Source organism: Gymnogyps californianus, chromosome 3, assembly GCF_018139145.2.
Source record: "Gymnogyps californianus isolate 813 chromosome 3, ASM1813914v2, whole genome shotgun sequence".
Taxonomy (NCBI): Eukaryota; Metazoa; Chordata; class Aves; order Accipitriformes; family Cathartidae; genus Gymnogyps; species Gymnogyps californianus.
This window is the reverse complement of record NC_059473.1, coordinates 21,094,289-21,122,147: the sequence shown is the minus strand read 5'-3', so window position 1 is coordinate 21,122,147 and position 27,859 is coordinate 21,094,289. Positions and strand designations below refer to the sequence as shown.

At 43.8% G+C, this 27,859-nt stretch overlaps 1 long non-coding RNA gene and 1 other non-coding gene across 2 annotated transcripts in view; one reads left to right on the top strand and one right to left on the bottom strand.

Moving 5' to 3' along the window:
* The window catches only part of LOC127015237 (uncharacterized), a 34,846-nt gene extending 18,622 nt beyond the window's left edge, over positions 1–16,224 (bottom strand). The window contains exon 1 of the long non-coding RNA XR_007766306.1: positions 16,077–16,224. This is a non-coding gene — a long non-coding RNA (uncharacterized LOC127015237). The remainder of the gene's footprint in view (positions 1–16,076) is intronic.
* Positions 16,225–27,398: 11,174 nt separating this feature from the next.
* TRNAT-UGU (transfer RNA threonine (anticodon UGU)) lies at positions 27,399–27,471 on the top strand. Its single transcript has one exon. It is a non-coding gene; the product is annotated as a tRNA-Thr (tRNA).
* The last annotated feature ends 388 nt before the right edge of the window (positions 27,472–27,859 follow it).

The following is a 27,859-nucleotide window of genomic DNA, read 5'->3' as shown; positions in this document are numbered from 1 at the left end:
TACACAGGGCCACCTCTGCACTCAGCTGGGTTAATACTTGTAAATCCGGTCAAACTCAGTCTAAAGGTCATATTCTTCCTTTTGAGAAATCCCATGACAGTGGGAGCTGCGGTTCGTTGGGGACAGGCACGTTTCATGGTTTGCTCCTAGCAAACAGTCAGTGACTGAACTGCTCTAGAGAAAGGGCTGCAGTCAGGCAAAGGCAGGCAGAAGTCCCGGGAGCCCAGCAGGCATGTACACCCCATCGGCATGGCTACACAACAGGCAGCTCTCAAGAATGCCCAATAAGCAAACGTGCAGGCAGGCACACTGGTCTGCAAGGGGATGGTCATGCTCTTCTCTGATCCACTGCATGCCTTGTTCATTGCCTGTGACAGGCCCCAGGTCAGAAAGACAGACCCTAAATCCCATGTTAATCTTGAGACAAACCACTCAAGGTAATTTAATATGATAAACTCTTTCCAACATTGTAAACCTTTTCTTCTATAGGAGGTAGACAAAACATACGTTTTGAAACAAAAAAGTTCTTGTTGCTCTTTGAAATTGAACCTTTCCTCCTCCTTTACACACCGCCTTTCAAAGAAGTCCCAGTGCAGATAGAAAGGCCAGATACTTCTACAATACAAATAATAGTATCAAAATTGGCTGTGAAGCTGCTGGTAACTATTTGCCCTACGCTACGCTTCTTCCAACAGCCGTATTTTGCCTGGTTAGCCTGGTAAATTACCACGTACAGTCTCCTCTATTCCTGTGTGGCTTCTTCCCTTAACTGCTGCTGAAAAGGGAACCTGAGGAACGGAGAAGCTTTGAATGTCCAGCCCATATGAATGATTGTCTACAGTAGCTAACAATCCTTCAACAGAGACACTCTTCTTTGCTTGATGGGATAACAGAAAGATGTGCAATCAAATCTGATGTCATTATGACTAGTAATTGGGGAAATTATATAAGCTTTTATACACTACTGCATTCCATAGAATATTTTTCTTCTTCTTTAATACAGGTAGACATTTAAACTTTTTTTTAATCTATTCTTCATATGCAAATCTCTGTCACTAGTTTGTTTCTTCTGTTTTCTCTCTTGTGTTCAGGTTTAAATCACTCTGTAAGGAAAATAACTGGTGGTGGTGTTTTTTTTAAGATAGAGTAGTCCAATTTTATGGGAGGCTATTCTATAAGTGTACAAAGGAGGACCTGACCACTTAAAGGTGTTAAAAGCTGAGATTTAGACTTGTACCTTCAAAGCCCCTATCAAGCTACAAAACAGTTTATACTGTTGCTCAGACTATGAAACATCTCCTCTCTGAATAGTTCAGGTTACAGAAATGGTCAGTCAGCCTCTGCTGTAAATTTGCAAGATTTCCATTGATATCTTGCTGTAAATGGGAGCAGAGTTCAAACTCTTTGAAGCACAACTAAAAACCCTCACAAAGAACATCCCTCTGACCAAAAATGTCACTTTTCTAAGTGTACATAGTGAAAAATACTTCAGAAAGAGTAGCAGTTGTGCTGGTTTTGGCTGGGATAGAGTTAATTTTCTTCATAGTAGCTAGTATGGGGCTATGTTTTGGATTTCTGCTGAAAACAGTGTTGATAACACAGGGATGTTTTAGTTATCGCTGAGCAGTGCTTACACAGAGTCAAGGCCTTTTTTGCTCCTCACACCACCCCACCAGTGAGTAGGCTGGGGGTGCACAAGAAGCTGGGAGGGGACACAGCCCGGACAGCTGACCTCAACTGACCAAAGGGATATTCCATACCATATGATGTCATGCTCAGCATGTAAAGCTGGGGGAAGAAGAAGGAAGGGGGGCACGTTCGGAGTGATGGCGTTTGTCTTCCCAAGTAACGGTTACACGTGATGGAGCCCTGCTTTCCTGGAGATGGCTGAACGCCTGCCTGCCGATGGGAAGTGGCGAATGAATTCCTTGTTTTGCTTTGCTTGTGCGCGCGGCTTTTGCTTTACCTATTAAACTGTCTTTATCTCCACCCACGAGTTTTCTCATTTTTACTCTTCTGATTCTCTCCCCCATCCTGACGCGGGGGGAGTAAGCGAGCGGCTGTGTGGTGCTTAGTTGCCAGCTGGGGTTCAAACTCTTTGAAGCAACAACTAAAAAACCTCACAAAGAACATCCCTCTGACCAAAACTGTCACTTTTCTAAGTGTATATAGTGAAAAATACTTCAGAAAGAGTAGCAGTAAATGTGACATCTAATAAGGTAACTCCTCCCATCAAGTACACAGTTTAAAAAAATTCATGCTGTTCAATATGTTGAATATCTTCCTTGCCAGAGGAAAACTTCTCTGCTTTAAAGCATCTGATGATGCCTGCTCTCCTTTCCTTGTCTGACATCTGCTCTGATATTCCAGTACCTTGCACTTTGTAAGTGTGTGACAAAATTAGTTTTTGACAAAAGCAAAGGCATCCTTTAACAAAATTCACTCCTTCTATCAGGAATAAAACGCAGCATCCACAGGTGTGTCTATAATGGATTTTCACCATCACAGACTAAGAAAAGTGCCCTTAAATGGAATTCTGACTGGGAGGTTTGAGTTTAAAAGCAGGCTTGTGTCTCTGCAACAAAAAATGGACATCCACAAATACATGCAGTTTACAGAATGAATGCACAGCAATGCTTGTTGCATTTTACTTTCACATAAGCTACTTACTGTGCTCGTACAAAAAGGGGAATATAGGTTGAAGCCCCCTGAAAACATCAATGACAAGGATAAACAACAGCTCAGCTGATGGTGATGAAAAGGTCATGTAAAAAATCAGAACAAACTAAACCAAATATCTTCATTGGAGCAATGTCATCATTTTCTTTTTTCTTGACAGCTTACCAGAAATGGGTCCAAATAGCAACTCAAACTCTGTTTTTATTTGAGTGCTTTTTAATGATAAGGAGCAACTGATACAACAATGTAATATAAAAGATGTTCATATTCATTCACGCTGGGTCACAGCCAAACTCAACTCCAGATTTGAACTCCAAACATGCCAAAGTTTAGACATAGTCAGTGTTGTTTTTCCTATTCATTCTAATTTTAATAAAATTATTTCTAACTTCTATTCCACTTCTGGCTTCTGCTGGGAACTGAAGAAGAAATCCCGAAATAGGCATATGCTGTACCATCCATTTATACACTTAAACAGGAAGGGAAAATACTAAACTCTGCAATGTGCAACAGGGCTGTGAGTCAGAACTGCAACTGGAACCTGAATTTTGTACTTCCGGACCTCTAGCTATTTTAAACACGTAGTCTTAACACTGAGTTGGCATGAGATTTTGCATTTCTAATATAAAACAAGTACTCAGTACTCAAACACAACTCTGTTTTCAGCAGCTGTGTAAGGAAGCAAAAGCTTTCCTGTAGCCTTGCTACTACTGCCTGCTTATATTTGTTTTGTGGGCAGCTAAGTAAGAGATGTCTGACCAGGGGAGTATCCATGCATTGCAAAATGGAGCAAACAGGTGAGAGGGTAAGGAAATTAGGCTTCAGGCTTTTCTTCTGATCTAATAAATACTTCCATGAAAGTCTGTCTCTCTCTCCTTTTCTTTTCCCACCCCCCCCAAACTTTTCTTTGCTTTTGGACAGAGAACGAAAAGGCCCTCTTTTCCCCAGGAGCTCTGTATTAGCCTCATCATGAAGTAAAAACCATCTTTCGCATAGGCCCCCCTTTTAAGCTACAGCTTTTGCCCTTGGCCCTGCCAGAGCTATGCTGCAGCAGCATCGCAGCCATGCCCATGCCCGGCCATGTACTCCACTGACCTGGACGCTGACACTACCCTGCAGACCTGATTTCCCAGGTCGACCTTGGACATGCCTTGCCACTATAGGCTTGCCTGGCAATCACTGCACTGTGTCTGATCCCAGTTACTGTCCTGACCTGATCCTGGCCCTGACTCACTGGCTGACTCCTTAGCTTGACCCGCAGACCTGCCTCATCACTGTACTCATCCACCAGACTGGGCTCTTGCCTGACCTCGGCTGCCATCACTGGGCCTCTCAGCTTGCATCACCCTGGTGTTGCAGGGCTGCACCCTTGCTGGTAAGGATTCTTGCATCTACCAGCCTTGTCACTGTGCCTTCCCTGCCCCTGCTGCTCCCTGGCACTGCTCATGGGCTTGCACGGCAGCCCCACGGCTTTCCACCAGAGCTCTGACCCCAGCTAATCCCATACAATGTGCAAGGTCTAACAGGATCTCGCCATAACAGCAACGTGGCTCAGGAGTCTTCTTTTCATCCATTACTATTTTCCCAGGGATTCACCTTCTTTCCATATAATGAGAAAGGAGGAAGAATGCAGCTGTTGCAAACAAGGCTGTCAAATCCTGTATTCACCTAAATTACCACTGCACTGAGATCTAGAGCTGAAAATCTCTCCGTTGCTGTCTAGAATAGTGCATCTTAACATCTCTTTTCTTCTGCTATCGCTTAATAGGTTCCCTTAATGAGCAAGTACCTTGGAGAGCAAACTAACTATAAGCACGGATGATAAAAACACATTCAGCAAGAACATCTCATACCACTTCCCTCTCCCTGTTGGCATTAAGACAACCTTATGCTCTGTGTTTTAAGGACTAAAAAAAAAAAATAAAAAACCACAACAACCCAAAAAATCCCCAAACCCAAGGACATTACTTTCACATCTCATTTGCATAACAGATGAATAGTTTTTAAACAAGATCACATCAGTAGCCCATTACCATCTATTTTAAGACACTGGGAGGACACACTCTACAAATCAAGAGGAAAAACTCTCGCTTTTCAAACATATGTCTCTCACTAGACTCCTACCTACACTAGACTAGGGTAAAAGAGGCATGAACAAAGAGTCAGGAGGCCACAGCAACCAAGTATCTCATGACACGCAGCAGACACTCATCTCTGTTCGCTGAGATCCTTTACATCCACCAGAATGGTGTCTAACTGACAAGGACCAGCAAGAGGCAAGAACAATCTGACAACTAGGATTGGTGCAGAACACAAGACTTGATATCTAGGACCTGCCTTCTGAGATATCTGTTGGCATACTGAAACACGGCTTATTTGTAAGGAGCTGGCAGTGTTCATGGTGCTACACAAGCTGTAGGAAAATATAAACAAAGTGATACGAGTCAGCATAAAAGCTCTGCTGACTCATATTGGCTGAAAATTGGCCCCAAAGATTTTGTTACCTAGATGACCAGAAGGAAGCCAATTCTTCTAGTACCATAGGAATTGGCAAGATTGAGCTGTTTTCAAAGTCTGTTCTTGATCAACATTTTCAATTTTTGGTTTATAAATTATTTGGGCCCCTCCATAATGAGCTGAATTATGTCTGTCTTTTAACCTTTACTTCTTTTCTGATAAATTCTCCGGGCTTGCTAAGCAAAATAAGACATTTGGTGCTCTAAGCAGGTACAAACAACCCCATGGTTAAAGCGCTATCAGCATTGGTCTGTATCAGGCTTCTCAGTATTTTTTCAGACAGACATAGCTGACAAGATGCCTGTTTAAACCCAGTTTACAGTTGGAACATGTAGAGATGTGGCCCTAGAGCTCTGAAATGCTCTGACAGCACGGTGACAACCCAGGCTGCCCCTGAGACAGGGGTTTCTGCTCGTTGGTTCTGCTGCAATGGAGAAAGAGGGAGCTGGTTTCCTCTAACTGACTATACTTACAGCAATCGATACCAATACTGCTCCTGAAGTAAATCTCTCAGGGATGCCTACCCCACAGAATAGGCTGTCAGGACTAAAAGATGGGTCTGCAACTATTCTTTCTCCCTTCTCTAACACTGACCAACACAGGAATTGATTCTGAGTATACAACAGCACAAATTCAGCCACGTAGACAGCATACTCTTCAATTTCTGCATTGCATCAGAGAGGAGCAAAAGGCAGAGGGAGACAGGACAGGCCAGATCTTGGCTTTATAAAATATGCATGGGATTCTTAAAGTCCGTAGCACACTTTGTCTTGAAAGACTCACCACTCGTTCTTCCACAAAGTAAATCGTGCAACTGACTTTCAGGGAGTTATGCTTCAGAAACTAGAATGGCCTTCCCTGAACTTCCATGAGTTCACAGAAAACATACATCTGCAGACAGCAATAGAAAAGACTGGGCTGGTTCATCCCTAATCATTATCTGACCTAAATGCATGCCTTTGTAAGGCACCATCACTGGCTTCGGCAGGACCTGAACAGAACAGCAAAGAATTCAGCAACAGGTCCAAAACTCACATCATCCTTCGGATGGGCACAGGCGAACTGAGAGTCCTGTGGGATCTGCATGAGAGTTTTGGAAGGAAATTCCCCATTTCGGCTAGAAGGGACATACTCCCACTATCCTGGACAAAGAATGGGGAAAAAACATTTCTAAATTAGTCCCTTCTCAGTCCCTTGCATGCTCATTTCTGTGGGAGAAAGCGATTAGACCCTTGCTATTTAGGTCAGCAAGCCATTTCCTCCCTCTTTCAGTTAAGACAATGCATTATAAGTATTACAACAATCTCCTCGTGAGGTTAAGGAAAAAACTACAAAATTCAGTACTTGGAACAAAAATACAGGAAAAGACTAGAAATAAAGTTGTTTGTGGGCCTAAGTGGAAAATGAGAAGTTTTTATCCTTCCAGTCCAGCAATATATCTATCTGCTTATTGTATTTATACAAACAAAATTATAAAAAGAAAATGGAGAGGCTATCAGAGCAGCACAGTAGCTGCTGGAAAACTGTTTCAAGCAGTGCATAACCTTTGCTATAGTGTTTACACCTTGCAAAAGTAGCTTCGCTGCGGAGAAGGGCATGAACGATATGCTTGCGGGCCACAGGAGAGACCTCAGTCCTTAGCCTTCTGGGGAAGGTCTGTGCTAATTATGTGGGGTAAAGGCAGGCACAGCTATCTTAATCATCATTGGGAGGGGGAAATCCCTGTTTAGGTACGGCCAATACATGCCTCACTGAAGCAATGAGGCTATTAAAACAAAAAGTTGTCTGGAGCATCAGCTCATCTTGCAGGCTGCTCTTGTAATCCACCAGGAAACCTAGAGCAACCTTGAGGTGCCTTTACACAATACCCCTCAACTGTGGGATTGCAACAGATTAGTTTTCACTCCCTTATGTCTGTGACACAGCAGACAACGAGACCTATATAATGAGAGGTGTTCAATGTACCGCTTAACCAGGTTAGTGCTGATACTTCATGTTCAGACAGGATGTTTTACTCCGAGACCCACACCACACTGCACGAATATTAAGTGCAAAACCCTGTTACATGCCTCTGTAATGGAAAATTCCTTTTATTGCACAAAACTATATGGGCTTGAGTGAAGGAAAGCCCAGTTATAAATAATTCACCCAAATAATGAAGCAATCTTAAGACCTGGGTAGAATGCTTCATGTGCAGTTCTTTCATGAAAAATGGCCTCTTTTTTCTTTGCTTTGCAACTCGGAGATTTTTTTTCTTTTTTTAAAAAGCAATGCCATATTTTCTGTCAAAATACCCCCAGAAAATTATTGACAGCCAAGTTCTTTTCTTAACCAACCAAAATGATAATTTTTTTTGAAGGAATTGGTCCATATAAACACAATCTTTGGCTGACTTTCCTGAAAACCTTTGAAAAACCTGTTTGCTCTCCAGCTCATCCACTTGAGGAATGGGTGAACAGCTCAGCAATGTATCCATTGCTCCTCTCTCCAGCTTTGCACCACTGGTATTGCTGCACTGGGACACACAGCGAGGCCTTAGTTATATGCTGAGCTGGACAAACTCACAGGAAATTCAAGTGTAGCTGGAATGTCTCCACCTTGCTTTTTGCCACCACCGGACAGACAGCAAAACTTGCCCCCAATATATTAAAATTTGGGTTCTGTAACACCAAAGTTCATAGACTCCAACCCATTTTGGCCTTCACACACTGCTCCAGCAATACAGCAGCAGCTACACAGGGCCTGCATATATTTGTACAGTGCCACCATCTCTGTCCTTGGCACAGGGGCAATGATGTCAGCTGTGCTCCAGAAACAGAAGCAGCTGGGTAAAGCGTTTGCAAGAGCACCCACAGGGGCTGCTCTAATTTAAACTGGCCCCTGAGCAGCTGAGAAGCTGAGGAATAGAAGCAGAGATGGCCTCAAGCCACTGTCGTACTCTCTTCCTGAAACTGCACCTTCTGAAACACAGCAGAAAATAACAGCAGATTGTAAGAGAGCCAGGAATGAAGCTGGGCAGAACAAAGTCTCTTCGCTCAACAAAGTCTCTTTTACCGAGACACCAAAAACATCCCAAAATTGCAGCCCTGCTGCAAGCTAGCGTTGCTTGCTGCATCACCTAAATAAGGACAAGGAAGAGGGAAATGGCTCAGCTTCTGATCATGTTTATCCCAGCTCTAGTACTGAAGAATGTCTTTTCATTTCCACAGCATTGCTCCTGGTTTCCTAGGGGTGGTTCAAAAGCAGTCAGCCTCTCTTAGCATGCAGACCTGATCAAAATTTGAGTTTTGATCTTGGGATCATCCCAGACAGTCAGAGCAATCACTTTGGAACTTTTCCTAATCAGAGGAAGAGGGTTAAACAGGTAATAAGCAAAGAACTCCACTGTGTCTTACAAGTAATGAATCTTACTCAAGTACAGTGCACTGATAGCAGGACTGCCCATGTCTAATAGATTACATTGGTTGTATAAATGAAACGGTTCTTCCCTAATAATATATGCTCTCAATGGGAAGAGTTGGGAAAGGGGTAAGAGAGGGAGAGAGAGAGGAGCAAAGGGGAAGGAAAAAAGCAATTCAACATTTGTCCCACGTCACGGTGAACATACAGAAGCTGGAAAGTCTCCCGTGTCCCACACAAGCTGAGACAGTCTCCTGGACGCTCACAGCCCTGCCGGTGAAAGAGTTTGGCAAACCCGGAGGGGAGAAAAGCGTTCCCTTCTGCCACTGCTGACTGCTGTACGTCTAACAGTGGGGCACAAGTTTAGCTTAGCGAGTTAATTTCTCATTTGGACTCACTTAATATCTTAGAATTGGGAGGAATGGGATGGCCTCCAGATACAATTCAGATTCGAGGACATGGACAGTTCAGGATTTTATTTCAAACCAAATCAAAATTAGGTTTCAACTGTAAATTTAAAAGTGATTCTCTGGAGATTCAGGCCTATAGAGCCTTCTGTGATCCATGGCATTTCTGGGAAATACCATGTATTCTTGGGCCTAATTATTGACAGATTTGAGCACACAAATAGATCTCTAGTCTCCAAATAATTTTAAATAGAAATGCTTGGTTTATTGGCCAAAATAATCTCAAAAACTGAGTCTGCAGTGGCTGCAGTAAGCGATTGAAAGTATTTCTCTAACTGCCTCTCTTCCCTTTCTCTATCGGTCACCCTGCTTCCCCTTGCCAGCACTGAATACAGATCATTACAAAAGAGAATGAAAACCTAGTGCTGAGCTTTCTTATATGGAAAGCCAGCATCCTCAAACCCCCTGAGCTGGCCAGCACAGGGCACACCAACCACATGATGACAGGGCATTAATAAGCTCCCCATTGAAAGAGGAGCTTTCCTGAGCCCACCACACAACACGTGTGCAGACTTGGCCTGGGAACAAGAGGGGCCTCATGGCACCCCTTCTCCCCCCCCGGGGAATCTCTTAGCAAGTTATTTACAGAGTTTCTCTGCCTCAGGGCAAGAGAGTGAGCACACAGGAACCAGCAGGCGTGAAACCAGCACTAAAGTGGCTTTCATGCAGCTAGTGTAGTCCTCAGTGAAAGTCACCTTCTCCTGCATGACCTTATTTCTCTGTACATCCTCCCATTGCTACTACGAGGGTAACCATATTCCCTACCTCACATGGGTGTTGCAAGAGGAAGTGCATCAAAGCTTCTAAGTGCTGTGGTAATCAAGTAAACAAGTCTTAACTACCTTAAAAGACAATAACAATTTGTTTTGAAAGCAGTGGGCTTTGTAGATTTATAATAACAAATACAAAGCAACTAAAACAACAATGCCAATTTTTATGGTTTGGACTGGGGGGGTTACTAGTCTTTTTACAAAGACAAGAAAGGCAAGAAAGCGGTATTTTTAGCCTGATTAATCAAAACTAATGAGCCCCTAAAACCTTATGTTTCTCTCAATCAGCATACTATCAGCAGTGACACTATACTAGCCTTTCTCCATCAAAGAGCAGCCCAGGGGCCATCTAATGACACTCCAGTGTGAGTGACTCAGAGTTTCTCTGTAAAGTAAAGCTTGCCTAAATTTCCAGACCAGATGGTCGAACTGTGAGACAATCCATCAGATGGCTCTGAAGTGTTTAATACAATTAAGGATACGCAATCTGGAAATGCCCTGGGCTCAGACAATTTGTCCGCAGATTTCTGTAAAGCTTTCAAAAACAAATCTGCACAGTCTCCTTCTGAACAAGCTTAATGATTTCTTAGCCAACAGCAAGGGAATCAGCTATTAAGGGAAGCAAACAGAATCCCTTGCTAATGCCTTCTCGTCCCTGTAATGGGCAAGATAGCAAAGGAACAGAACATCAACTGTTGACAAACACCATGAAATAGGATCAGTTTCTCAATAGCAAACACTTTGTGTGCATAGTGCTTTTCAACCAAGCAATGGAAACATTAATTCTCTCTACGCGCCTCAAAGACTTGCAATTATACCTACTGTGCAGACAGGAAAACTGAGGCACATTGCTACATAGCTTGTCTCCATCCAGGAGATGGTGGGAGAACAGCACATACTGGGCCTGCCTGCCTTTTCCTCTTTACTCACCCTCTTCTCCCTTTCTTTGCTTTCCATCTGCACCACCATCAGCCTAGGGAAACAGCTCCCAAACCCCTAACAATTTCCTAAGCTCAGGAAGACAGCTTGCCTTTGACACCAGGAAAGACAGAGGACTCCCACTGGAGGGGACAAGCTCACATTTCTCACTTCGAAACAGCAGAGCTGAGTGGAGAGTGACTGTGAACAGAACCACACCAATACACGGTTCTAACTACGCTTTGTCAATCATCACAAGAGTATCTCGGTACCAGGAACAGGAGTACCTGGTAGCAACCATCCCACATGCGACACTTCTCACATACATATTTTGTCTACTGTGGAGTGAAGGGAGAGACATACTGCCTAAAACATATGCCCACACAGACAGGAGGAGGAAAGGAAATGGATGGAGGAGAGTCAAACTGAGAGGCTGAGCTGCTGTAGCACAAAGCTAAAAACTAGTACCCACGGGTGAGTTCAACATCTCCTGCTTCCAGGTGTGCTTTGTGGTCTGTTAAATGGCAGCAGGGCGATGACCACAACACCAGAGTGGGGTAAGTCAAATCCACTCCAGGCAGGGATTTGTCCTGTTTAATCCCCAAATAGAAATACGTGAAGAGCTTCAGAGTGCTTACCAATAACTTGAGGTACACTGTACATAAAGCATATTACATGTGTTTCCAAAACAAGCAGTGAAAATCCAGGACATTCAATTTAAAGAAATCTAACTGTGTTAGATGTGGAAAAAACAGATAATAATTGCATGGCTACAACTAAAACCTGTGAGTGCCTAGAGTCATGAGCTGTGGTTCCATGACTACTTTAAGCCAACAAAACCACCAGCTACTGCGAAAAAACAACTCTCCCACTAACGCTCCTGTCACTCCTTCCCATTCACACCAGCAACTGGGAACTGCATCAAGCTGTATTGGTTTATGAATGCTTGTGCCAGCACTGGTAGCAGGATCGGAGAAGCCCAGGTGGGAGTGAAAGGCTGGAAGTGATGGTGGCATCGTTATCCCAAATTAAATTCATCTGCCTTTAAAAGATACACGACTTCTTTTCCTACCCCTTACATTGACCTTGCGGCCCACAGGTCTGATTCTTCCTGCCAAAATGGTGCATGCCACGCTGCTTCTGCCAAGCTCCATGGCCTGCTCTCTAGGCTGAGCTTCACAGCACATAACATTTCGTTTTGACCCTGCAGCTCATGAAAGAGCTGTTGTGTGGCCACACAAGTACCATACTTACCAACAACCAGAGGGAAAAAAAACATGTGACTGCACAGTTGAGAATTGTATTGAGAACTGTATTTGTTGCACATGCTCAGATGGACAGATGAAGGCCTTACAGATTAGCTTCAGCTCCTGCACCACCAAACTCCTGGGTGTTTGTTTTCATACCTTTCTTTTCTGCTTCAGGTTTTCTTTTGTGACATAACTATGCATACACAGAATATCCTCTTCCATTGTGCAAGATTCCTGATATAGCTATTCCTGGTGAAATGGCTGTGCACTACCCTTGACAGCATACCTAAAAGCAAGTGAAAACCTCCTACTATGTATTTTATTATGTATAATAAACGGAAATTGTGCCTGTAAGAATAGAGGGGGGAATCTGATGCTAGAGTACAACTGAAGAGCAAACAGGCTGTAGAAGGTATTTTTAGGGTGGAAGACCCCATCTACCTAATGCCCCAGAAGGTCAGAACTCAGTTCAGTAAGTGTATCTTTATCACAATAGGATCGCCAAGCCTGAAAATGCTAGTCAAGGGTACCTTACAGCCTTTAAAACCAGGGGTTTGTGGCAGATCAAAACTAAAAAGATCACATGCATTACTGCCTTAAATATCATGTTTTATATCTCTCTCAGAATGCTGGGAGGATACGACACAACTTTCAGTGTTTGGGGTGCTAGGCTTGCTGCTGAACGCAAGGCAAGTGCACAGGGATATAACAGGAGCACTTACGGGGAGACTGCATGCCTTTGCATTACACTGCACGTGAGCCCACATGAATCGGTTGCTAGCTGGAAACCTCACCTGCTCAAAACGAGTTACAGGCTGTCTCATTCAAAGACTGGATATAGTATGAGCTCCCTTCCACTTCCTACATGACAAATTCACCATAACACTTTGCTCAAGCTGGCAGATGCAGCAACAGACACAAGAACTGCAGGAGCCATACCAATGGAAGTGCCACTGTTCCCAGGAGAAGATGTTCCCATGCTTCTCCTTGAATCGTTGTTGTACTAGGCTGGCAGATTTAAGGGGGTGAGAAGTGACCTGCTATGACCTCATACCTGAGCAAGTGACACCATTCTTTAGAGCTGTCAAGCAGTGTTAAATTTATAGAGTTTTCATGCAGATTATTTGAAAAGGAGTTCAATAGATACCGGAACTTTCTTTAGTGTTACATAGGGAGTTGCACAAAGCTTGGCAGAGCTTGAGATAAATTCTCCAATTTTTCCAATACATACTTGTAATCTTCTCACATGACCTGTCTCACACATTGCTCACAAGCTCCCTGTGCTCCACATTCTCACCTCCCAAGACCTCATCCTGCATGTAACATCTGCCAAAAAAACCTACACACAGCTCCAGGTCCACTCTCAACCTGCTATACTCCCTCTCTCCCCAAGCTCATGAAAAACACCTTCCCTAGGCAGCTGCTTCAAAGAAATTCTTGTCTACAGATGCTTTGATAAACAGCCTGTATTACAAGAAGGATGTGTCTATTAGGTAGCATAACTGGTAATTCTGAGATAGGGTCCCCTGGTACACTTCCATAATGTTTCCTTACTGCTATTATTCAGCAGAACTACTGATGAAAGTCAGTGGGATGATGAAGATAAATAGTAAAAGGCAAATAAAGTCTTCATGCATTGTGCCATGGTCTTTCTTTCAAAGACAGATAGCAACCTGCAAAATGCTGAGCTTCATACTGTATGTGACCCAGCGGATTAGTGACACTATACATTATCAGCTGCCTAGCCCTGGCTGGAGCGTTAGAGAAAGGCAGGTGGGATTATACAGGGAAAAGACTTATTTGGCCCCTGTGAGTAGTATGGAGGTCAGCAAATCACTTCATCCTGCTCTAAATCTGCAAGGTGTGACATTTTGGCTGACAAAGACATCTCCCTTATTTTCTTTTTGATAGCATTTTTGGACAAATTATTGTATGTGCAGTTTTATATATTCCAACTCTGACGGTTTCAGATGATGTCCTTTCCTGCACAACAAGGACATTTTCAACCTCAGTGTGTAATTCAAATCTCATAATTTCATTGGACAAGTGCAGATTAGAGCTTTGAAAAGGTCTCACTTTCTTCCCCCTGCTTCTGAGGCGAAAATGAAAACCAGAGGGGAGCACTTGATAAAGATTTTGCTGATGGGATCACCTACAGTTTTCTCTATTGGTACTGATCACAGCTTATAAATTCAGACATAAAGAATTATTTTTATTAAATAGCATCCCACAAGCCAAATGATTTTTCCATCCAGCAGCAGCTATGAAAGACAGAAAGGATGTTAAACATAAGCAGTCTGGTTTGTAATGTAAGCACCTCAAAAGAATGTCCAGATCCTGAATTACACAGCTCAAATTGTCATATAAAATCATCGTCTTAGATTGTCATAGGTTCAGATTGTCATCTAGCATAGATCAGAACAGCATAGTATAAGGCAGGATCTGGGCTTCACAGTGTAAACACGGTACACAACTTGCTCCTAGAAGAAAGAAACTCTGTCTTTCACTTCTACTCTGACCTGCTATGCAACTTATGTAAACTGCTCATCCCCCACAAAGTACATCAATTGGATGTACCATAGCTCTGTCTCTAATACAGAGACTAGTTGAACTCATGATCAGCCAGAGAGCTTTGCAAAGCTCAATCTGTCATGTTAATTGAGTAAGAGATTCCACATTTCCAATGCAGCATAATTCATGCTGCCAAGAGTACAAAGTGCCTTCACCTGTGCCTGTCACAGGAGCACCCAGAATCTAGGGTACACCCACAGGGACCTGCAAGGCAGCCACTGTCAGATAAGGTGATCATCTAAAGTCTGACAGCTACATCCAAGTGTAAGGAGCACTTAAGGAAGAAGATTCCTCAAGGACAAAGCGTTGTGGCCTTCCACTGGTGAGGACTGATACCACGAATCTGGGACTCCTTGCACCAGGCAGTGCCCACCAGCACAAGTAAAACTGATAAGGCATTCAAAACAGGTGGGAGGACATACATACACTCTTGCAAACACTGTTCCAGCCTCTGAGGCTGCATTTGGGTACTGTGTACCAGAACAACATCTACACATCAGTCCAGCCTGGGCCACTACACACTGATCCACAGAAAGAATATCAGTCTCACTGATGCTCCTTTTCCAAGCAATGCTTAAAGAGAACATGAGCTTCAAGCTTCCTTCTGTTGCACCACAAGAGAGATGCTAAAATGGGAACTGGGAGAATGAGCCTGAAGAAGGCATTTAAGGGAATAACCCTAGGTCAGAGGGATGAGATAAAGGTTTTCAGGCTCTGCCAATTTATCTAAACAATGCTGTGCTCAGGGCCAAAGGGCTTTGGGATTTTCATCTACATAATCTTCAAATTTATTAGACTGGTGAGTTTTCAGGTTTTTTTCTTCTTGGCGAAGGTGTATTTGTAAAAGGAGAAGTATTCCAACTGAGGTGGAAAAAGCAGTCCCTCCCTGCTTCCCCCAAACACACACAGAGGATGCTAAATGCACACTGCCGTAGCCAATAGCTGGTGTTATCAGTATTTTCTAACCTGTCCCCCAGCAGGTCAGGTGGAAAGGGTCACTCTGGGGTTTCTTCAGCTGAAGTTTGATTGATCAGCTCTTGCTGAACCAAATTGTTTCTGTAAGTGCTTCTGTAAACAAACTAATTAACAAACCCCTACCAGACTGGATTTAGTTTATGCATTTAGCAGTGGCATCTGCTCTAGCTAAATCAGACGAGCAAGCACACCTACCTCTGGCACAGTACCTAGTGGAGAAAGCATATTAGATTTCTTTTTGTTCACAGTTTTTTCTCCTTTCCCTCAAACCCGGTGACCCTCTGTGACAAAGATTTATAGAACTAGCAGTCTAAAGGGGGTCATTGCAGAGCAAGCAAGCGTAAAATGAAAATGGAAGAGGTAACTGGAGATTAGCTTAAACCTAGATTCATGTCGTACAATTATCACTGTAAATTCAGGAGTTCAGAGGAGACAGCAATGTGCTATTACTTCTCACTAAGCACGTCGGAGTGATTTAGAACAAGTGACCATCGGTTCAGCTAGAAACAACAACTTAGTCTTGAAATTACCTTGACTTGCTACTTGCTGCTTTAAACATGAGCTGCGACGATCCACCTTCCGGTCTGCAATTCTCAATTCTCATGAGGAAAGACAGCAGATCTGAGATTTTCAGCAAGATATCTGTAAAAACATCCCTTTGCTGGGACTGCTGAGGAACATTCACTGGGGAAAGAAAAAGGAGAAATGAACACCAAAGAAGAGAAAGTCTCTTTGCATTGATTTATTCTCCAGTTCACATTCTTGGGCACTGAATTATCCATCTTCCATATAAAATGATGTATTTATTACTATCTATTTTCCAGACATCCCACAATATATACACCAAGAATTCTCCTTATAGAGAACTCTCAGCCCAAGGGTATATCTAAGGGGATGGGTACAAGCAAACCCACGCTTCTTTGCCTTTCTTTCTCAGCTTAGTACACTAAGAAAAAACTCGGGTGTCTCTTCTTGCTTCATAGACATGTTCAAGGACTCCAAATGTTAAACATGTATGTGAAGCATAAGAATGGTTTAGGACTGACCATGTGAAATCCACACTAACGCAAAAGTAGCTGGTGGACTGGAGATTAAGCTAGTGTTTCTGCATTACTGTTGATTCTTTCTCTATTCTCTAGAGGACTTTAAAAGTGTATATATTTATTCTGGGAAGAATCCAAACAAGTTTCATTCACTTGTCCTATAAAAACACAATAGCTGAGTCAGTCTTTAAAAGCACTTCTCTTTTTAGTGTTGTTTCCTTCATATAGTACTTACTTATTTACCATAAATAGGAATGCATCAATTTTTATTTACTTGAAAATGTGACCATTTTTTTCCAGAACTGTTTGAGAGAAATTTCCCAACCGTAACCTCTTGTACCATATTAATGGGCACTAGTGCCTTCAACTTTGAAGCAATTCTGCTTCAACTGTAGAACTAAATGAAAAGTTAATTAATATTTTTTACAGGAAAACCAACAGTCCACCACTGGCCAGATTTATCCCACTGCCAGAATTGCTTCCACCAGAAGAACAGCCAATTAAGCAAAAGGTAAGTGTAATTTTCAGGGTTTTAGGGTTGCACTGGTGGAAAGGTCACCAGAGCTGGGTCCTCTGTAGGTAAAACACATCTCATCCTTTCTTTTTGCGATTCTTCTGGAACACTGATACAAAGCTTTTTCACCGTGCAGAGGAAATGCTAGCAGGAAAACAAAAATGCCTCATAAACACACCCACAACACAATCCCACAATCCAGTAATGTCCTAACTGGAAGACTAAGAACATTTCACAGATAAACTGCTGAATTATTCCCTACTTTGTGAGGTAAGACACATTTGATAGCCCAGAAAGTATAAAGCCACTGTAAGACCTAACAAATACCAGGCAAAAGATACTCCATGTAAGCTATATTTGAATTGTCCTGCTGATAAGGAATGTGGTCTTAAAACGCTGGATTTCATGCTCTGGGTCACAGCGGATGACCCAACTCTGTTTCACAGCCTGATTCAGCGAATGGAATGACTCCCTCTTCCTCTCCTCATTCTCAACGGGAATGACTGTGGAGATTTAAAAAACAACCAGTACAACAACAAGCGAGGCTTCCTGAAGAGCAGCAAGACATTACACCTCTCAGATGAAGACATACTAGAAGGCACAGAAAAGGACTATGGACTGGTAAAAGCCAGACATTTCAGCACACTTCTGAATACCATTGAAAGTGACACTACTTAAATATTTTGCTGATCTGAGATCTAAACAGGCTGAGATTCATATATACAAACTCCTCATCACCTTTCAATCCCACTGGACATGCAAGTCCTATATTTGCCGATATAACTTGTAGACTGATTTGATTATCATTTATTTGGCAGAAGCGCCTCTGCATCCTGACCCTGATCACTTCCTACTTCTGACTACACAGAAATATTGACCCAGTCTTTCCATGGGAGTTGAATCAGCTCCACTTCACATTGCAGAAATCATGGGCTTGATAAATCCGCTGCTCTCCAACCAGTCCTGGCTGGAGGTTACAAAGGCATTCACTTCTAAATTTACTCACATAATAGCAAAGTAAATTAGGACAAGCATTTCCCAACACACTAAAAGCATTAATACATGAGTTACCTAAGTGAATTAAGATGCTTAAGATATCTTCTCTACCCTATGGCAGGTTGAGGCATCCTTCAAATCAGTTTTGGTCAGGAGAAGAATTAATAGGCATGTATAAGCTTTGAAAGAGATCTGTCATGTATGAAGAGCAGCTGCTGATATTTATGCCCTACAGAGAGGCTCACTTGGAGTTTGATTACAATAGTCTAATGTTCTGATTTGTGAATTACACTCAAAACAATTTATCCCCTCATGCAGATGCAATCTAACCTCATCAGTCCCATCTGACATTCTCAGTTGTGCTTTGAAAGCTTTTGGGCACGTTTGATCATGGAGTCAGCTTGACAATTCTGCTTGAGGGGACTTGTCAAAGCCATTAGAGTGCAGACTGGATGCCAGTGTCTGAAGGATGTGGTATCACCTGCGTTAGCCTTCATTAGCTAGCTGGGACCTCAGTGGTAGATATCTCTGCACTATTATAGAATGAGCTAATTTAAAAGAGACAAGCCTCAAACCAAAAGCTTTACACAAAGCTTAATCCAAATCCTCATGATTCAAAACATTTTCATTCATTCTCTTCCCATTCATTTTCAGCTCTGCATGATGCGTTACACTTGGGAAAGCCAAAGAAAACAGATACTACCCTGAGGAAGGCTGTACTCTCAGTATTTCCACCCCAATCGAAAGCAGGAAAAACGGCAAAGGAGACAAACCCAATCACAAAGCTGAGCTGTGGGTCAAAGCTTACTCAAAAGAAGGGATGTTCAAGGGTCTGCAGACAGTTTGGTCCTTCAGAAGCAAAGGAGGGACTTGGAAACAGCCAATTACTTACCACTTTGAAAACCAGACAATACTTTGTCAGCTGAAGCGTACTCTGAAGCAGTAGCACCTGTCTAAAAACTGAAGGAGGTGAGATTTTCCACGGTCAGTGGGCAGGCTTATGGAAACAGCGTCAGAAGAGGAGCTGATCACTCAAAACCTGGCCTTCAAACCTTTCCAAAATGTGGTTCAGGAAGGCTTTACAGCAGCAGCTTTGGGCAGAGGGGTTTCTACCAATTACTAGCATAAGGCTGGGAGCAGAATCGCAGCTTCCCAGGATTCAGGACCGGCCACTTCTCAGGTTCTTTTCTGGCTCATTTCTAATGGAAACTAGATCTGAGGAAAGGATACTCAGCTACTTTACTATCCTAAAACAAAGCCGTTATTAGATTTTATGCAGTGAGACTGCAGCATACCTATGTACTAGTTGCTATTTTTGCTCACCTCATAAACTGTACGTATTCATAACTTGGTCAGAGTGTACATAGGACCCTCAGCAGTTTGGCAGCTGAAGACAACAAAAGCAGAGTACACAGAACTGCAGCCGCCTGCACAATTCATGTTCAAAATCTCAACCAGCAACGAGAACCAAGGGACTGGATTGCAGAGAAGGGCTTCAATATGACAAAAATTCACAAGTGGGGAAGTATACAGAAACCTCCTATCCAACGTTTTTTCATTTCAGTTTGTTCTGTGACATATGTTGGCCCAGTCCAGTAACTAGGAAGATGAACGTATTCTCCTGGGAGAGAAGAGCAGAGCTGCTGAGCCACACATGTCATCCACAGAACAACTCATAAGCCTGTGTGTAAGCAGGACTGTGCAAGTATGTCCATCCAGCCTAACCCTAGAAACAGAGAAGGGAATCGGTAAATTCCCATTCTCATTTGGTGCCCAGGGGCCACCAACCCTACCTGGGGGCTGAAACACCTGGTCCCAGTCACTCCTCCAGAGCACGTTTCTGCTTCAGCAGAAATGTCCCAGGCTGCCCATCCCAGGGCGGTGAGAACAGGCCTCCGAACGCCTGGAACTCGGAGCATAACTCTCCCCGGACACACAAGGAAATGGGGGCAGGATATTCTGAACTAACTGCATAGAAGAATAGCACACAGCCACTTTTGTGACTCTAACCCACAAACGGTTGTCTCTAGCAGCAAACATATGGCAAAATCAGAAACAGAGCTGGGAACAAAACCGTATTTTCAGTTCATTTACTTTGCCCCAGAGGAAAAAAAAAAAAAAAAAAATCACCTAGCTCCAGTTATCATGTCCAGCACTTAAGCAACAGTTGGCTTTTCACAGTTTATGTATTATTTATTATACATGCATCTTTCCTCCATCTACCTTAAGAGAGCTCCAGAACAAAGAACAATTTATTCCTTGATTAGCATAGAGACTGTCTGCCTTTGGGACTCAGATGTGTTTCACAGGAAAGGGAATGTGAGCACTTGAGGAAGGTGCCTGATAGTTGTGACAGGTCTTTTATTTTGCCTTTCCCAGTAATTGAAACCCAGAGCGGACCCACACATTTGCGTCTCGCTTGGGTAGCTGCATCCTCAGTAGAGCCAAATATTCAAACCCTTGCAAACAGGCCATGGCTGAGACAACAGCCTCCCATCTACAGCACTGCTGACCACACTGGGACACATTCCCATTTCCTTACCTCCCACTGAGTTGCAAAAGGAACTTAGTACCTACAGCTTTACAGCTCCTTGGAAGAAACCATCACAAAAAGTTTATTTAAAACAAGGATTCTGATGCCAATTAAGCAGCTTTGTTCCCCGCGTCTAAAAACAGCAAGAGAAAAATGAACTTGTTCATTTTTTTTTTCAGAGGCAGGGAGTTTTGAGCCATCCTGTTGCTGTATTTTTATTCCATTACAGCCTACTTGCAATCTTCTGAGTCTATTTTTACGCTGATAATAATAAGACTTTGCATTCATAGAGCATGCTACAAACAAACGCATCCACCATCCCTTTAGGAGGCTGGGAGGGAAGTGCTGGACAGCTGTGGAAACAGGGCACAGGGTTAAGTAGCACAGTCCGTATCGGAGTAAGGATGGGGACTCTGGATCTCCTGGTTCCCCTGCCTCACACTTATTCCTGAATTGTCTGTTTTCCAAAGAATTTTAAAAGCTTGCTTGGAAAATGTGATGAGTACATTTTACTTGGTTTTCCTTGGAAAAGGGTTCATGTAACCACACTGGTTGCCCAAGTAACTTTCAAATCTGCTAACTGGTTTCATCCAAATTTGAGAGGATTAATGGCCTCAAAGATGGTCCTACCTTCCTGCACTTTCTGCACTTTCTGGAAACCAACAATTGAGCAGAGGCCTTCAGGTTAGTGTATCCAGAGAGGGAGAACACAGCTGCTCTACACTCTGCTTGGCAGCACAAACATACACGTGTGTGTTTATACATACATAGACACAAACATACATGTTTAGTGCCAGGCCAACCAGCAGATGGACAGCTATGGGCCAGCTATTTCCTCCCTTGTGGACTTGTACAGGGGACATGCGAGGACAAGAAGCTGGGCAATGGCAGCACACAGCTTTCAACGTGCTGTCTCTTTTGGGCAGCTGGCATAGCCAACACGTGGACCAGGGCTGAGGGGCACCATGCCTCGTCTGCAGGGAGCTCTGGGTAGGCTCGACAGGGTTCGGGGGGTGAAAAGCACACCCAGCCAGAGGACAGTGCAGGCAGCTTCACTGGTGAGAGCATGGTGAGACGTGTATTACAGCACTTTCTTCACCCACCTTCTGGAAGATGCCGATCCCTCTGGTGGCTCCAGGAGGGGAAGCCATCATGCTCTCCCAGAGAGGTGAAGTGCTGGGTGATCTCTCTCTGTCCCTCCCCGGCTGGGCTCCAGGAGTGTCTCTGTCTTCAAGGCAAAGGCCAGGCATGGTCAAGTCCTTTTCTGCACTTTGAAGAACACTATGTCCTTCGGCTAAGACGCAGGCCTCCTAAATGTTTTCGACAAGGAGGAGATCTTTTTGATAGTAACATAAACAGACACAACTTCTTTTTAATCCAGGGCAGGAAAAAAGAAATATTCTGAGCTCTTTCTCAGACTACATAACTGTCATGAAAACATCTTTCACTTGCAGCCAGGTTAGCTTGGAGCAGGTAACATCTTGATTTTTCACAGATGTTAAGGGTCCCTAGCTACCTTATTATCACAATCAGAAACACTTTATTATAACAAATAGCTTCAAATCTGATCTGGATCGGAGAAATAACTCTGAAGCAAACAAAATTAGATTATTCCTTTCTTGTTTCAGGAAGAAAATCATAAAGCATTTGAAGAAAACATCTCTTCTGCTTGGATCCCCCACATTAAGAAAACTGCATCAGATGCACGTTAGCTTCAAGAAAAAAAATAAAAGTAACTGTATTGTGTTCCACAACAGGAGAGCACAATGAGGCAGAGACAGAACCATTACTCGGGAGTATGACTTGAGAATAGCGATGGCTTCTCCACGGAAAAGTACTGATGCTCAAATATAAGTGATGAGCACCACAACACCCATTACATGAGCTGGCCTACAAGCAAATAGAGATGCATGGAATATGATTGTCTTTACATTTCCCTTGTGTGCTATGTCATCTTTCTGAAGAAAAAAAGATAACTGAATTTTCATAGACACATCAGTCCCTAACTCCTCTTCAGAGCTGCACAAAATGCTGTTAAAAAGGCAAGAATTTTTTTTTGCATGTGATAATGGATGTTTGTCCAAAAGAAGAGTATTGAGACTACCAAAGTAATTTTGAAAGGCCACTGTATCTGTTGCATGTTTGAACTTCTTTCCTATGGAAAGCAGAGTATCAGAGAAGGGGAAGGGTGCACACCAGTATCTCAGGCTAGGATGGAGCAGGGATGCAAGCAGTGCACAAGCCGAAACCTGGAAACAGCCTTCACAGCATCTTATCCAGCCTCTGTTACACAAGGTAACTGTTAGTGGAAAAATCATACGAGGTTAATTTTGCTGATTTTTATCTACTTTTAGCTCGTATTTTGTATCTAATGTTTCAAGGACAAATGTGGATCATTCCTGTGTAATTTGAAGAACAATGCTTTTTAAAAGGATTGATTGGGTCAAAACTGCAGAACAAGAGGACATTTCCTCAGGCATATCTCAATCAAAACAGGACCTAAAGCTTCACATGCAGAAGAGAAGGCAGGCCTCAACCACATGTTGAGATCCTTCAATGCCTAAAATACCACAAGGACCAGCTCCAAAAGCCTCCCAAACTCAGCAGGAAGTGTTCCCCTGATTTTAATAGCATTTTACTCAAAAAAAACCCAACCTGCATTTGTACAAGACAAAGTAATCCATCAGCACTTGTCAATTAAAATGAATACATTAAAGTCAGACACCTTTAGGTTACTACAGAGTTTAAGAAACAAAACCAACAGTACCTGTCAAACAATTAAAACCCCCAGAACATCCCATTTCATAAAAAGACTGGAGCTGTGCTGCAAGTCCTTTCTCACAGAGGTTGACAAGGAAAGGCAAGCATGCCAGTTTTGCTGATCTGTACCTCTGCTGAGATAATCCCAGGTGCACTAGGCTGCCCCCAGGACACAGAAAATCAGATGTGAAGAGGACAAAGGTAGGCAAGCCACTACAACGTGGTATTAGGGGAAGCACCACGTCTGCAGAGAAAACTGTCACTGCTGTTTATTTCATACCGCTGCAGCCCAAAGCTGGTAGCTGGTTTGTACAACAAAGAACTGAATCCTGCAAAACACCAGTAAAACTGAATTCAGCAGGGAACTGGATAGCAAGCCAAGCAAAGTAGTTTAGAAAGAGAGAATACTATAGTATAAGACAATTTCTAGGGATAATTCATGAACCAGCTGTCTGAAGAGTCATTCCTTTGGTTCACTTCTGTTAGCATTTGAATGCAAGACATAGCAATAAGATCATATGGAATATGCATGAGATTAGCTCACTGCTCTTAACAACAAGACGGATGTAAATTCACAGCGACACGGTTGACATCTGCGGACTGACACCAGCTTTACACACAGTTAAACACATATTTGTTCAGTGGGGCTGTTAAGGACAATCAGGGAACTAATCAGGAATAACTAAGTCATTTTTTAATAACAGCCTCGGTCCAGACTGAGGTCAAAACTACATCTATTCTTACACTAGCCACTCTATTTTCTAGCTTGATGCCTGTCCTTGGTGTAGAGAAGGTCTAGGATGTATCTTTCAAATCCTCCTCCTTCTTAATAGCTTTCCTCAGGAAGGGGAAACTTTTCTGCATGCCGCTCCCAGTAACCTTCAGTATTCCTCCCTACCTTGGGAGTGTCTGTCTTACAAAACTCTTCTATATGAAAGAAAAAGCCAAACGTGTTACACCAGCAAGACAGTTTGCAAAGGGCCTGGCTGCTTGCTTTCATAGGACGTTTACTAGGCAGCTGCTATTAGCCCTCCACTTTTATCAGCATTAATTCACTGAACCAGATGAAAAGAATGCATGCTTGGGAAAGCCCTGATTTAGCAAGGGGGACACACACAACAAAAATTTAATCTCACTGCAAATCAGCAGAAATTTTACAGAGCATATATAAACATGGATCTTTACATGTTTGGCACATCTTTAAAGGTAAATGGTCCTACAGATTTTTTTTAAAAACCTGTGTGGTAAAAACTCACTCTTTTTAGCATTTAAGTCTGTTAAAACATTTTCCTCATCCTTTCACGCAGTACTTAGGTTCCACCTAGTGGCCTTCAACAGCAATGAACAGAAGACTAGACAGGCATTTTATTGCCTAAATGCTTAATTTTCAAAATCTGTGTGTCTAGTTGCAGAAATAGTCATAGAGTGTTCTTTAGACGTATAATTTATCTTGCCATCTCCCTAAAAATTCTTAGTCCTCTGACGGGACTTTTCCAGCTACAGTTATTCTAGTTTAAACATCTAAAGCAAAAAGGTATTAAATTAAACTAAAGCTTATTCCTGTGCAAATGAGACTGAGAGGATGGGCTGGCTAAGAGCATTAGCAGCTTCCAGACAGCAGCTATGTAGTGCTGCTGTGCCTGTTAAATAAAGCAGCTGCTGCGTCCCTCCCCAGCCAGGTCTCAGCAGGGTATCTGCTCACTAGCAGAACTTAGTTGGTACAAACCTGTCACGCCCAGTGAGATGTGTCTCACTTAACTGCTGACATTTTCAGCATCGACTCCCTTCGCAGTCAACTGAGAAACAAGCACTTCTAGACCACGATTCAGATGACTTATTTTAGAGGTTTACAGTCAGGTGAGATGAAGTGCATCCCAGAAGCATCTCATATCCTCATTTCCATTACAAAGAAAAGCTAGAGGGCTTACTGATAGTGTGGTACCTGCATCACACATCTTGAATCCCACCCTGAGTGTCTGACTAAAACTCTGTCTGTTACACAGCATTTGAAGCGTAGCCCACCTTAGCAGTGAGCTCTAAGCAGGCAGCAAAAGGAATCTCGAAGCAGGGCAACCACAGCAGTTACAGACTTTGCACCTAAGTTAAAAAACAATAGTGACAGGTAGCCATACTACCACAGAAAACTCGATTTCAACACCGTTCTGTTCTCAGAATACATCTCAGCCTGCTGCTCAGCTCTGTTAGACTGATGAAGGTAGGTTTGTCTTATAGCAGGAAAAGTGTAAGACAGTTCTGCATCTACCTACTTTAAGGTTATAAAACAAGCTATGCTTATATTTCAGTTCCCTGAGGCATTAGCAGAGCTTTACCAACTCTAAAGACTCACTATCTTCAAAGGGAAGGGAAAAAAGCAACCATCAAAGAAATGCGAAACTTCACGAATTTATCGGCTGCCACATTAGAGGTCAAAAGCAGGTATTTTAAAGTAATTTTAGTGTCTTACATAAACAACTAGACAGAGTTCACCAGAACTGGTCTAGTTTGTCCACAGAGATCGTATCCATTTAAAGAGAAAGTGAAATTAAAAAAAAAAAAAAAAAGAGGAAGTTGACCTAGTTCATGATTTGTGGAGTGTGGGATGGATGAAAGGTCTTTAACTCCTTAATGCAGCTTTTTCTGTCTATTCTCATTTCAAGGAGCTTTACTTTCGGTCACACGCAGTTTGAGGCTTGCACCCAGCAAATCATGTCTGCTTTTCTAGAATGTGACTCCAGTGTGCAGCAGAACTGCTCAGATTTATTACTCCATACCAGTGTCTCTCAATTTCCTCTCCACAGCTTACCCTTTCACTTTCGCCTAACCTTTCATGGAGGAGGGCTGCATGTGACAGACTGGCTCTTTTACGCAAAGAAATGGAGAAAATCTTCAATGGTTTCAAACTTCCTTGTTCTGTAAAAACTGAGAGAAACTAAGGCTACTCAATGCCTGTCTTGCCATTGGGTTCATATCCTAGTCAACCTAGACTTGCAGTTTATTTGCAAGATAACCCATTTTTCTGTAACAGTTATTTCACAAAACCTGAGAAGATTTACAATACCAAGTTGATTATAATCTCTCCGTTTAAACTGACTTCCCCCTCCCCCCCGCCTTTGCACAAACCTATATGTTACGCAGCCTTACATCCCAAAATCTTCAATCAGCTCCCACCATGGCAAGCAACTGCTCCCTCCTTCACAGCATGGAGGACACTGCTAGATGGCCTGAGGGCTGGAGAACACCGTAGCAATCCTTGAAGCAATCCTCTTGTAAGCCTCAATTTGCCAACTGAAATACTTCTCGCTGCAATGGCAGTTTTACTCTAGATTTGCCGCAGGTGCACCCGCCCGTTGATGAAGGGGGGAAGGCCCCCCTCGGTTACCCTCGGGCAATGCCGTACAGGTGAGCATGTTGTGCTGGGGGGGGGGCGGGCTGGGATTTGGATTCACACACACCTTCCGCCATGGGTACCTTCTGTTGGTGGAGGAAACGGGGGGGGGGCGGATTTCAGGGGCCTGGCTCTGAGCCGGGGGCGTCACAGGTGCAAGCGGCCCCAGACAACCCCAAGGGGCAGGAGGCCTGCCGCCCCTGGCCTACACCGCCCTCCGCTGCACGGTGGTGAGGAAACCCGGCTGCGGCTTCCACAGCTTCGCCTCTGCTTGCAGTAACGCGGGCAAACGCCCAGGCGGAGGGCAGGACGCGGGGCGGGCGGCCGGTGACCGCCTGGGTGGTGCCGTGAGATGAGAAAATGCTTATTTTCACCGCCGAGGCCTAGCGGGCGGCAGGCAAACCCGCGGCTGCCGCGCACCGCCCGTCCGGGAGCCATCCCGCCACCGGGGCGCCGCCCTGCCCGCCGCGCCACGTTCGTACAGCGACAGGGGCGCTGAACCCTCCGGCTAGAGGCGGCGGCGGCCGCCGCGCTCCCCAGCCCCCAACCCCGCACCTGTACGCGCGGGGAGGCGGCCCGGGGAGAGGGACAGGAGCCGTCGCAGGGCTACTACTGATAGGTGGCTCCATAGCTCAGTGGTTAGAGCACTGGTCTTGTAAACCAGGGGTCGCGAGTTCGATCCTCGCTGGGGCCTCCCGAGGTGTTTTTTTTTTTCCTTCCCTCTCGTTTTTTTTTTTTTCTTTTCCCTGCCCTGACCGAGCGGGGAGTTTTGCTCCTCAGCCGCGGATCGTTCCCGCCGGCTGAAAGCCACCGCTGCGGCAGCAGGGTACTACTGCTTACATCCCCAAACGGTGCGTCCGGAGGGTGGCGGTAGGACACAAACTTAACGCTGATACTGCAAAAGATGTGGTTTGCTTTGGCTCCCTCTTAGGCCAAGGGTAAGGGTCCAAGCCAGGCCGTGGCTCCGCTACGCAAATAAATACGCTTCTCTGGAAGAGAACATTTGAGGTTTGTTACTGCCCCACTTCCACCGTGGATAATGCAACCCCCACAGTCCTCGCTCTCCCAATTCTGCTTGCGGC